This window comes from Hyperoodon ampullatus (genome assembly GCF_949752795.1).
Source record: "Hyperoodon ampullatus genome assembly, chromosome: 6".
Taxonomy (NCBI): Eukaryota; Metazoa; Chordata; class Mammalia; order Artiodactyla; family Ziphiidae; genus Hyperoodon; species Hyperoodon ampullatus.
The window spans coordinates 43,125,403-43,135,769 of record NC_136919.1 but is presented as its reverse complement, the minus strand read 5'-3'; the positions used below and the strand labels follow the sequence as shown (position 1 = coordinate 43,135,769).

The following is a 10,367-nucleotide window of genomic DNA, read 5'->3' as shown; positions in this document are numbered from 1 at the left end:
ACTTTGCTCAGTTGCCTCTTTGAGTTTATTCACCAGAAATGGGTGGGCAATATAAAGGATTGTTTGTCAAATATTTCTACTCCTTCCTTTACCACTCAGAAAATAAACACTAGGAAGCCAATTTGTGACATCCTCAAAGTTTATCTTTGCTAATCATAGGGTCTTTTCCTTTACTCCCTGCCTTTTCTCTTTCTACCTCCTCTCTAAAATAGCTTCAGCTCATCTTCATCCTTCTGCACAATAGCTTACCCTCATAAAAACATCTGGGATTACTTACACCTTGATGAGACTCCAAATCTATGTGCTATATTTTCCAGTGTTTTAGGTCCTGACTCTAACTGTGAAAGCTTTCGCAGCCAGTACAGAGTATTCCAAGCCTCCGTGATTTGGTGAGAAAAAGAAAAAAGTAGAAGTACCAGTGATGGTAAAACTATATCAAGTGGTCTAACATATGTAAGACAGATGATCCAAAATGAGAGGAAACATGGGAGTAAAAATAATTTTGGAGAAATAATGACTAAATATTTTTCCAAATTTGATGAAAAATACCAGCAGATAGACCCAAGAAGCTTAACAAATTCTAAGCAAATCATATTCAACTTGTTGAAAACCAAAGACAGAGAGAAAAATCTTAAAAGCAACCAGAAGATAAAGACATGTTCTCTAAAGAGGAACAATGAGAAGAATGAGAGCAGACAGCTCATCCATAGCACTACAAGCCACAAGAAAATGACAAGGCATCTTTAAAGTGCTAGAGGGAAAAAGAGAGTCTGTTGACCTAGAATTCTATATCAAGTGAAAATATTCTCTAAAAATAATGGGGAAAAATGACAAAAACAATTGTCAAGAGAATTTTCCCCAGCAGAAAGAAATATAAGAGAAAACTCTTTGTGCTGAAGGGAGATGATATCAGAAACAGAAACCTAAATAAGAAATGAAGCATGTCAGGAAGTATGTATATGTAGGTAAACAGAAAGTATTTTTCTCATTTCTTTTTTTATTTTTATTTTTATTTATTTATTTTTGGCTGCATTGGGTCTTCATTGCTGTGCATGGGCTTTCTTCTAGTTGCGGTGAGCGGGGGCTGCTCTTCATTGCAGTGGCTTCTCCTTTTGCAGAGCATGGGCTCTAGGCTCATGGGCTTCATTAGTGTGGGACGTGGGCTCAGCATTTGTGGCTTACGAGCTCTAGAGCACAGGCTCAGTAGTTGTGGCACACAGGTTAAGTTGCTCAGCGACATGTGGGGTCTTCCCAGACAAGGGCTTGAATCTGTGTCCCCTGCATTGGCAGGCAGATTCTTAACCACTGTGCCATCAGGGAAGCCTTCATTTCTTTTTTAAAAATACAATTTACTATTCAAAGTACATAAAAATGTACTGTGGGGTTTATAAAAATGCAGAGGTAAAATGAAAGACAATAATAGTATTAAGAATGGGAGAGATCATTTAAAATATGCTATAATAAGTTTTTTATATTATACTTAAAGAAGTATAATATTAATTCAAGGAAGACTATGATAATATAAGGACACATACTGTAATCCCTATGGCAATCACTAAAATAGTTAAAAATGAATGGACGAGTTAAGATGGAATAACTTTTTCAAATCCTTGGTTAATTTAAAAAGAAGGAAATGATGAAAAGAGGAACAAAGAACAGACAAGGCAGTGGTGGTCTTAAATTCAAACATATCAATAATTACTTCAACTGTGAGTGGACTAAAACTACAATTAAAAGGTAAAGATCTTCAAACTAGACAAGTAGGAAACACACATTATATGTTGCTTTCAAGAAATGGCCTTCAAGTATAGGCACAGCTTAAAAAATAAAAGATTGGGAAAATTATACCATGCAAACAACTAATCAGAAGAAAATTGTAGGGGCTACATTAATATCACAAGAAGTAGAATTCATGATAAGGAGTATTACCAGAGATAATGGTAGGCATTTCATAATGATGCAATAAACAATTTATTAAGAAAACATAACAATCCTAAATGTGTATGCATCTAATACAAAGCTTCAAAATAATGCAAAAACTGACAGAGTTAAGGGAGAAAAAGACAAATTCCAATTAAAATTGGAGATTTTAACATTTCTTTTCCAGTAATTGATTAAAACATATATATTAAACATTGTTTTCCAACCAGAGCCTGGCAGAATGACTCCCACAAAGAAGGGTGGAGAGAAGAAGAAGGGCCAGTCTGCCATCAATGTGGTGGTGACCAGAGAATACACTATCAACATTTACAAGAGCATCCATGGAGTCAGTTTCAAGCAACGTGTCCCTCACGCACTCAAAGAAATCCTGAAATTTGCCATGAAGGAGATGAGAACTCCAGATGTACGCATTGACACCAAGCTTAGCAAAGCAGTCTGGGCCAAAGGACTAAGGAATGTCCCATCTCATGCCCATGTGCAGAAAACATAATGAACATGAAGATTCACCAAAGGAGCTCTATATCTTGGTTACCTATATACCTGTCACCACTTTCAAAAATCTACAGACACTTAACATGGATGAGAACTAACTGTTGATTGTCAAATAAAGTTATAGAACCACAAAAAGTTAAAAATTAATAAATATATAGAAGACTTGAACAACACTATTAGCCAATTTTAAGCTTATTGACATTTATAGAACACTACACCTAACAACTGTGGAATTCACATATTTTCCAAGTGTATATGGAATATACATGAGATAGATCAGCTGCTGAGCCATGAAAGGTCTCAATCCATTTTAAAGAACTGAATTCATACAAAGCATATTCTCTAAAAATAATAAAACAAATAAAAGTATGATCTTTCATACAACAAGTCAATAACAAAAAGATATCAGGAAAATCCCTAAACATCTGGAAGCTTACCAACAAAGTTCTAAATAGCCCATGGATCAAAAAAGAAATTCCAAAGGAAATTAGAAAATATTTTGAACTGAATGATAATGGAAGCAAAATACATCAAAATTTTGTGGAATGCAGCTAAAGCAATGCTTAAAGGGAAATACCTAGAAAAGACAAAAGAAAGATTTAAAAGCACTGATCTAAACTTTCATCTTAAGAACCTAGTAAAAGAAGAGGAAATTAAAGCAAAAGGAGCAAAACAATAAAATAGAAGCAAAGTAGAAATCAGTGAAATAAGAAATAGACAAATGATAGAAAATCAACAAAACTGAGAATAGGTCTCTTGATAAGATTAATAAAATACAAGGCTCTATCTAGATTTATCAATAAAAAAGAGAGAAAATACAAATTACAGATTTCACTCATGAAAGAAAGAGAGTACATCATTCCAGATTCCACAGACATTTTAAAATATAGTAAAAACAATTGTGAACAACTGTATGCCAATAAATTTGACAAATTAGTTAAATGAACAAATTCCTTGAAAGACACAATTTATTAAAATTAAATAAGAAATTTGAAATTAAAAACAGAATACCATTTATACTAGGACAAAGAAATGAAATAGACATGAATCTAACAAAATATTGTAAGATTCTATGTACAGATAACTATAGAGTATTGATGAAAGAAATCAAAGAAGATATAAATAAATGGAAATATATCTTACGTTCATGGATTGGAAGACATAATATTGTTAAAATTCAATTCTTACCAAATTATCTATAATTCAACATAATCCCAACCAAATCTCTGTAAATTATTTTGTAGATACTGACAAACTGGTTCTAAAGTTTGTATGGAAAGGCAAAAGACCTAGAATAACCAACATAATATTGAAAAAGAACAATAAAACTGGAGGACTGACACTACCTGATATCAAGTCTTATTATAAGAGACAGCAATCAAGATAGCATTCTATTCTCAAAATAAAAGACACATAGATCAATACAACAGAATAGAGAGCCTAGAATCAGGCTGCCATAAATATAGACAGGTGATCTTTGACAAATGAGCAAAGGCAATTGTTTGGAGAAAATCTTCTCAACAAATGGTGCTACAAAAATTAGATGTCCATATGTAAAAACTGTAAAATTAGACAGACTTCACATGTTTCACAAAATAAAATTACTCAACTTAGATCATAGATCTAACTGTAAAATGCAAAGCCATAAAACTTCTGGAAGATGGAAAAATATATGTGACCTCATTTTTATATAGAACATCAAAAGCACAATCCATGAAAGAAAAAAAGTGGTAAGTAAATTTTATTAAAATTCAAAACTGTCATTCCATGCAAGACACTATTTAGATAATGAAAGGACAAAACTTTGAAAACATATTGTGACAAATATTTGCAAACTCATATCTGATAAGAACTCATATCCAAAATAATCAAAGAACTCCTAAATCTCAACAACAAGAGAACAAATAATACAATTAAAAAAGGGCAAAAGATTGGAACAGAAACTTCACCAAAGATATACGGCTGGTAAATAAAGTATGTGAAAAACAGTTCAACATCATTTGTAATTAGGAATTGCAACTTAAAACAATGAGATACAACTACACATCTACTAAAAAGGCTAAAATTAAAAAAAAAACATATTAATTGCTGGCAAGGATGTAGAGCAACAGGAACTCACATTCATTGCTGGTAAGAATTCAAAATAGCTACTTTGGAAAACAGCTTGGCAGTTTCTTTCAAAGATAAACATAATCTAACCATGAATTCCGGCAACCACACTCCTAGTTATTTACCTAATTGATTTGAAAATTTATAGCCACACAAAACCCAGCATGTGAATGTTTGTAGCAGCGTTATTCATACTTTACAAAAATTGGAAACAACCAAGATGTCCTTCAATAGGGAATGGATAAACAAGCTAGTACATCCAAGTAACGGACTACTATTTAGCAATAAAAAAGAATAAGTTATCGAGCTATGCAAAGGCATAGATGAATCTTAAATGCTTATTGCTAAGTGAAAGGAAATAGCCTGAAAATGCTATATATTATATGATTCCATTTCTAGGACATTCTGGAAAAGACAAAACTACAGAGACAGTAAATAGGTCAGTGGTTGCCAGGTTTCCTGGAGGGGAGGGGGGTAAGAGAGGGCTGAATACATAAAATACAGGGAATTTTTAGGCTGGTGAAACTACTCCATATGATATTGCAATGACAGATACATGACTCTATGAACTTGTTAAAATATATAGAGCTTTATAGTGTAAAGAGTGAGTCTTAATATACGAAAATATTTAAAAAATCATTTAGGTTTTCAGAGGATACCAGGATGGAATACCAAATGTGACAAAATAATCTGTGTTAAAAATGTATGTAACAACCTCACCAAAAGGGATGGGGAGAAAATGCTGACCTAAGTCACTTTGGAAAAGAGTAGTGTCTTTAAGACACAAAAGGCAAAAGAACTGTACATCAGCACTGTACTCTAGTAGACAAGGTTGTTTCTCATGAGGATATGGGTTAACAATCCTGAAAGTACTATACATGTGTAATGGATTGGACAGTTAAGTAAATAATTGGCAGACGGTGGGAGCCAGGTTTCTCCCTGTTAGAGTGAGAGGTTATGGACAAACGAGGGAAGAAGAATAGATTGGTTCATGTATCAGTCAATTAGAGTTGGTGACATCATTAGGAACTCATGTTTGGTTTAGAATAGATATAGATGTTTACATTAAAAATATTTGCAGATACGTGTATATACATAAGTATATATACACATATATATTGCCTTGCTCTGTCAGGTGAGAGGTCCTAGAAGCAACAACATTGAGCACTCAGTAGGAATGGGTACCCTTCCTGTCCCCCAACTGCCACCACTTCACCTATCCACTTAATCGTTCAAGACACACAACAGACTAAGTGCCCAGCCCTTTGATCTCTAAGTACCCTGTGCACCTCATTTTCTCCCTTCCCATGTTCTGAGATGATCTGCTAACAGTTTTCTTTTTTTCACCCACTCAACATGAAGTTGCTCACTGGGAAATATGTCTCACTCTCTTGTATCATCTCTGTACACAGTTGCTAACATTATATTCATGGTAGGAGAGGTTGTATTCAACTCCTAATTCTTATGTACCTTTCAAGATTCTCAGTCTAAGTCTGAGCAGTTAACCAAGTTTCTCTTCTCTAGACCATGTGGATTTGCTTTTCTTCTTATGAATTTAATAAAATCAAAGGAAGTAATGACAACAAACTGCCACTTAAGGAAGAAGAGATTTATTGCCTTTAACCATAAAAACACTTCTTCCAACAAGAATACTGTGCATCATCAAAGCTTAGGTCCCAGTAATGGCATATTCAGAGCCACTCCAAGCTCCTGCTGCTTCCTGCTTTTGCTATACAATCACTGAAAGCCCAAGACCCATCTGGTAGAGCACAGCCAAACTGGGATTTCAAGGTGTTTTGCTGAGATGGGGAGGGGAGCAAACTCACCCTTGATCTTAATTCTTTGAATTAAGCAAAGATTTATTTGAATTAACCAGTTTTGTGGTTTCAGAAGAATCAAAAGGCTGCCATTCCAAAGACACTTGGACCCTTATTTATTAATCTTCATGGACCTGTGATAAACTGTTCCTCCAATTCTTAGAAAGCAAGAGGGGAATGGAAGTTAGGAAGTTACTTCCAATTAACACAAAACATAGAAGAATCCAGAAGAGTAATACCTCTCTGCTCTTGTTCTTTTGCCAAAACACCACCCCTACATCTCTGAGCTGACAGTAACAGCCATTTTTCTGCTTACAGAAGTTGGCAGACTAACATCCTAGGCAATTAGAAGGACAGGTATGAAGTGTATGTATATGTGTATCAAGCATCTGAAATCACCCTCAGAGACAACTGTGAACATAGATGGGACCCTTTCTAAATATATGTTCAATGCACAAATAAACAAATGAATTAATTTTATTGATTAAGTTTAACAAGGAGGAGCCTGGCCAGACAGGATTGAGGAATGCATTTTAGGGCAGAATAAGAAAAAAACTTTAGAGAGGAAAAAATATATTGATTGACTTAAGAGAGGCTGGATGTTAAGTAGATGAAGTGAATTTTGGCAAGAAAAGTATACACAGATTCTGTGAAACTAGAAGAACAGAGCATCAGCCTGCAGTATTTCTTCCAAAAGAATCGTAAGGCCTTTAGAGTATGAAGGTGGCCCTAAAATACAGAATGATTTAGCTACAGGGAGAAGCATATGAACAAATCAAGCTTTGATACAGTGAAATGAAATTTTCATAGAATCTGACATATTATGATCCAAAAGTGTTCTGAGAAAACAAACAAATACCTTCTTTCATGGACCAAAGGTTATCACTCTTGGCTGCACCTTAGAATCCCCTGTCTTTTTTTTTTTTTTAAGTGTCTTACACAAACTCTACCCACAATATTTGTATTTAATTGTTCTGGATTGGTGCCCAGGCAAGAGTAATTTTTATAAGTGCCCCCAGGTAATTCCTATTTGCAGTCAGGGTGGAGGAATGCTAATCTACACACTGCAGATGTGAAGGATATGTCTTTCCCAGGAGTACAGTACCAATGACAGATAGACCACAGCCAAATCTTTCCCTGACTCATTTTATTTTCAGTCTTTTACTTTATAGTTTGTAGCTTCATGTTTCCATTGTGAGCACACAGGTATTAGGCTGCTGGGCTGCCATTTTCACTCTAGCCTGGGACCCCACAAACATTAGGGATGGCCCAAACCTCAGTCACGTTCTAGAGGGAACTGCACACCTCCTTGCACCTCACAAGAGCCATTTGCAGTCAAAGTCATTTCAGAAGCAGAGAGGGAGGCATCTGAAGTGAATCTGGAGATAGAATATCAGGCAATTCGACCCAGGTCTGGACCTTCCCAACCTCATCCAAGGCCTTTTCTGAGGCTATTTTCTCTGGGCTTCCTAGAATGACAAGCTTCAGCCACTTCCAGAGAGGAAAACAGATTCAAAGAGTCTTAGCCAATCCAGGGCACCACACATTCTGGGCCACCCCATGTGCCCCTGTCCCCACTAGCCATCTCTGGCTAGGACTCAGAATCCCCAAATAGTCCTCTTCATCCCCATTGGCTAGGTTGGTGTGTGCCATTTTTCTGGGCCTTAATTTTCTTGCCTGTGAAAGGGGAGAGTCCTGCCACCTTTCCAAGGCACTCAAGGATGGAGAAGTTTTCCTGGGTCCATTTTTGCAGCCTAACCAAGAACCTCTCTGTGTGGAGGCAGACAAATGGGCTCAAGAGTGGTTCTGACCCTCTGTGCACAGAGGTCGTAGATCACATGCCCATGGGATCCATGAGTCCTGAATGTGCCATGTGATCACTTCAGTCCTTACTGGAGCACTAAGGCTGCACATCTGATGTGCTGCAGTAGGGAAGAACAAATCTGACTCCATAATGGGTCTGTTTATTTTACTTTAATATTTGCATTTTATTGTTTTGCTACAAGTTAAGAATGTTGCCTATAGCCTGAAATATACAGGATAGCCCATTCTCAAGGCTCTGACCTTTAAAGGTATAAGATTTTTCCATTCATATAGAGATAAAAAGTTGCAAAACAAAGAATAATTGTCTTGGTGGAGGTTTACAGGAACATCGTGACCTGACCTAGGTGGAAAGCTACAAGTATAAAGGATTCCAACACCAAGAAATTTGCAACAACCAACCACACCCCTTCCCCTTTTTAGTATAAAAGAAGCCTGAATTCGAACTGAGGTAAGATGGTTCTTTGGGACACTAGTCCACCATCTTCTCCATCTTCTGGCTTTCAGAATAAAGTTGCTATTCCTTGCCCCTAACAACTCATCTCTCAATTTATTGACCTTCATGCTGCAAGCAGTATGAACTTGAACTTGGTAACAGTGTGAGGGCCCTGGCCCACAGAAAGGCTGAATTTGGGGCAGAGACTTCCTTTTTGCTGTGGCCCCACTACTCTCTCATCTTGCTGTTCTCTCTCACCCTCAACAGTCCTAATTGCCCTTGGCCACACTTTTAAGTTTGTTTTCAGTACAGGGGTGGCAACTATACTCTTTTCCTTAGCCACCAATGATTCTACTCCCGAGACCATAGGAAGTATGAGAGGAAATGTGCTGACAAGGCTCTGGGAAGTGAGGCACAAAACTTCCCATCCGCTAGTCCTCCCTCTTTCATGGCTTCCCAAAACCCCACCCAAAAGAGCTTGAATATTTATCTAACTGTATGTTAGATTGCCATCAAATGAGAATGTGTTTTAAAACTCTGGATATTTATACATGTTTATTTCATTTGAGTTTTGTTCAAAGTAAATTTCCTCTTTCTGAAAATATTCATAGGTTTAATTTGAAAAATATTCAACTTTCAAGAGATTTCTTGAGAATCTTAAAATTTTTTTTAAGTTCAAGTTTCAGAGTAAAAAAGAAAACCATCTGATGGCAACTAAATCCATTGAGAAAAACAAAACAGATATCTCATTGAAGTGTAAACAGAAGGTAATTTAAACTATATTTCACAGATAATAGATACCATAAATCCTTGTCTGACCCATTCACAAATAATTTTTCAGATAACAAACAGCTGACTTTTATATGTAAAACCCCCAAATCCCTATTTTATTCTTATGGTTCACATAGATTGAGCAAGGGTGACTGCCTGATAATGCCATGGAATTTCCCTTAATTTTTGTGCACTTTCATTTCTAGTCCTGTCATTGAAAGAAACCAGGCAAAGCTCTTTGGCTCTGGAGCAGATTAAGAGAAGATTTTCTCTCTATTTTTCTTCCATTAACATTTCCCTTTGCCCTACCTTGGTCAATGAATGGGAAGTTATCTTTTACTTGAGGTTCCATAACCTAGTTGCAGTTTACATCATTAACAAGTCAGCCTGCAAAAACAATTCATATATGAGGTCCAGTTTATATTCAGAAAATGCTAGACTAGGGCAGAGAGATTTTAATGAGAAAAATGGATCTCACTACCACCTATTCACCCATGTTGACTTATAGCAGTCATGACAATGACTGAAATGCTCAAATTTCCTAAGCCAGCTTATACATAAACCAAGCCTTAATTATTGTCATTATCAGCACTCTGTCTCTCTCTCTCTCTCTCGTTCTCTCTGTGTATAATTTTCTTGCTGCATTTTGCCACAAACTGGCTTAAGAGAAAAATTTACTGGGTTGATACAACACTTCTTGTGGAAGGATCCAGCATTCAGCAAACTGAATTAGGTTATAAAGACCAAGACTGAACGCTAAGCCAGTTAAGCTATAGCCATTGAGTTCTGGAATCCGGGAAATCTCTCTTAGGTATTTAAGCACTTTAGTTTCATGAGAAGAGTTTGAAGGCAAAATGGGATGTACATTTCCATTTAGTCACTCTGCGGTGAGCTTGATCACTTTAATGTGTCCGACTAAGTGTCACTCGGAGTGAGAAATGAGATGTACTCAACATAAGCTTAAATATATATCCAACCAC

The 10,367-nt window shown here is 36.2% G+C and overlaps 1 pseudogene across 1 annotated transcript; it reads left to right on the top strand.

Annotated features, from left to right (window-relative positions):
- The first annotated feature begins 2,158 nt into the window (after positions 1-2,158).
- LOC307055187 (large ribosomal subunit protein eL31-like) lies at positions 2,159-2,531 on the top strand (annotated as a pseudogene). The gene has a single exon. The product of its transcript is annotated as a large ribosomal subunit protein eL31-like (transcript).
- Positions 2,532-10,367: the final 7,836 nt, after the last annotated feature.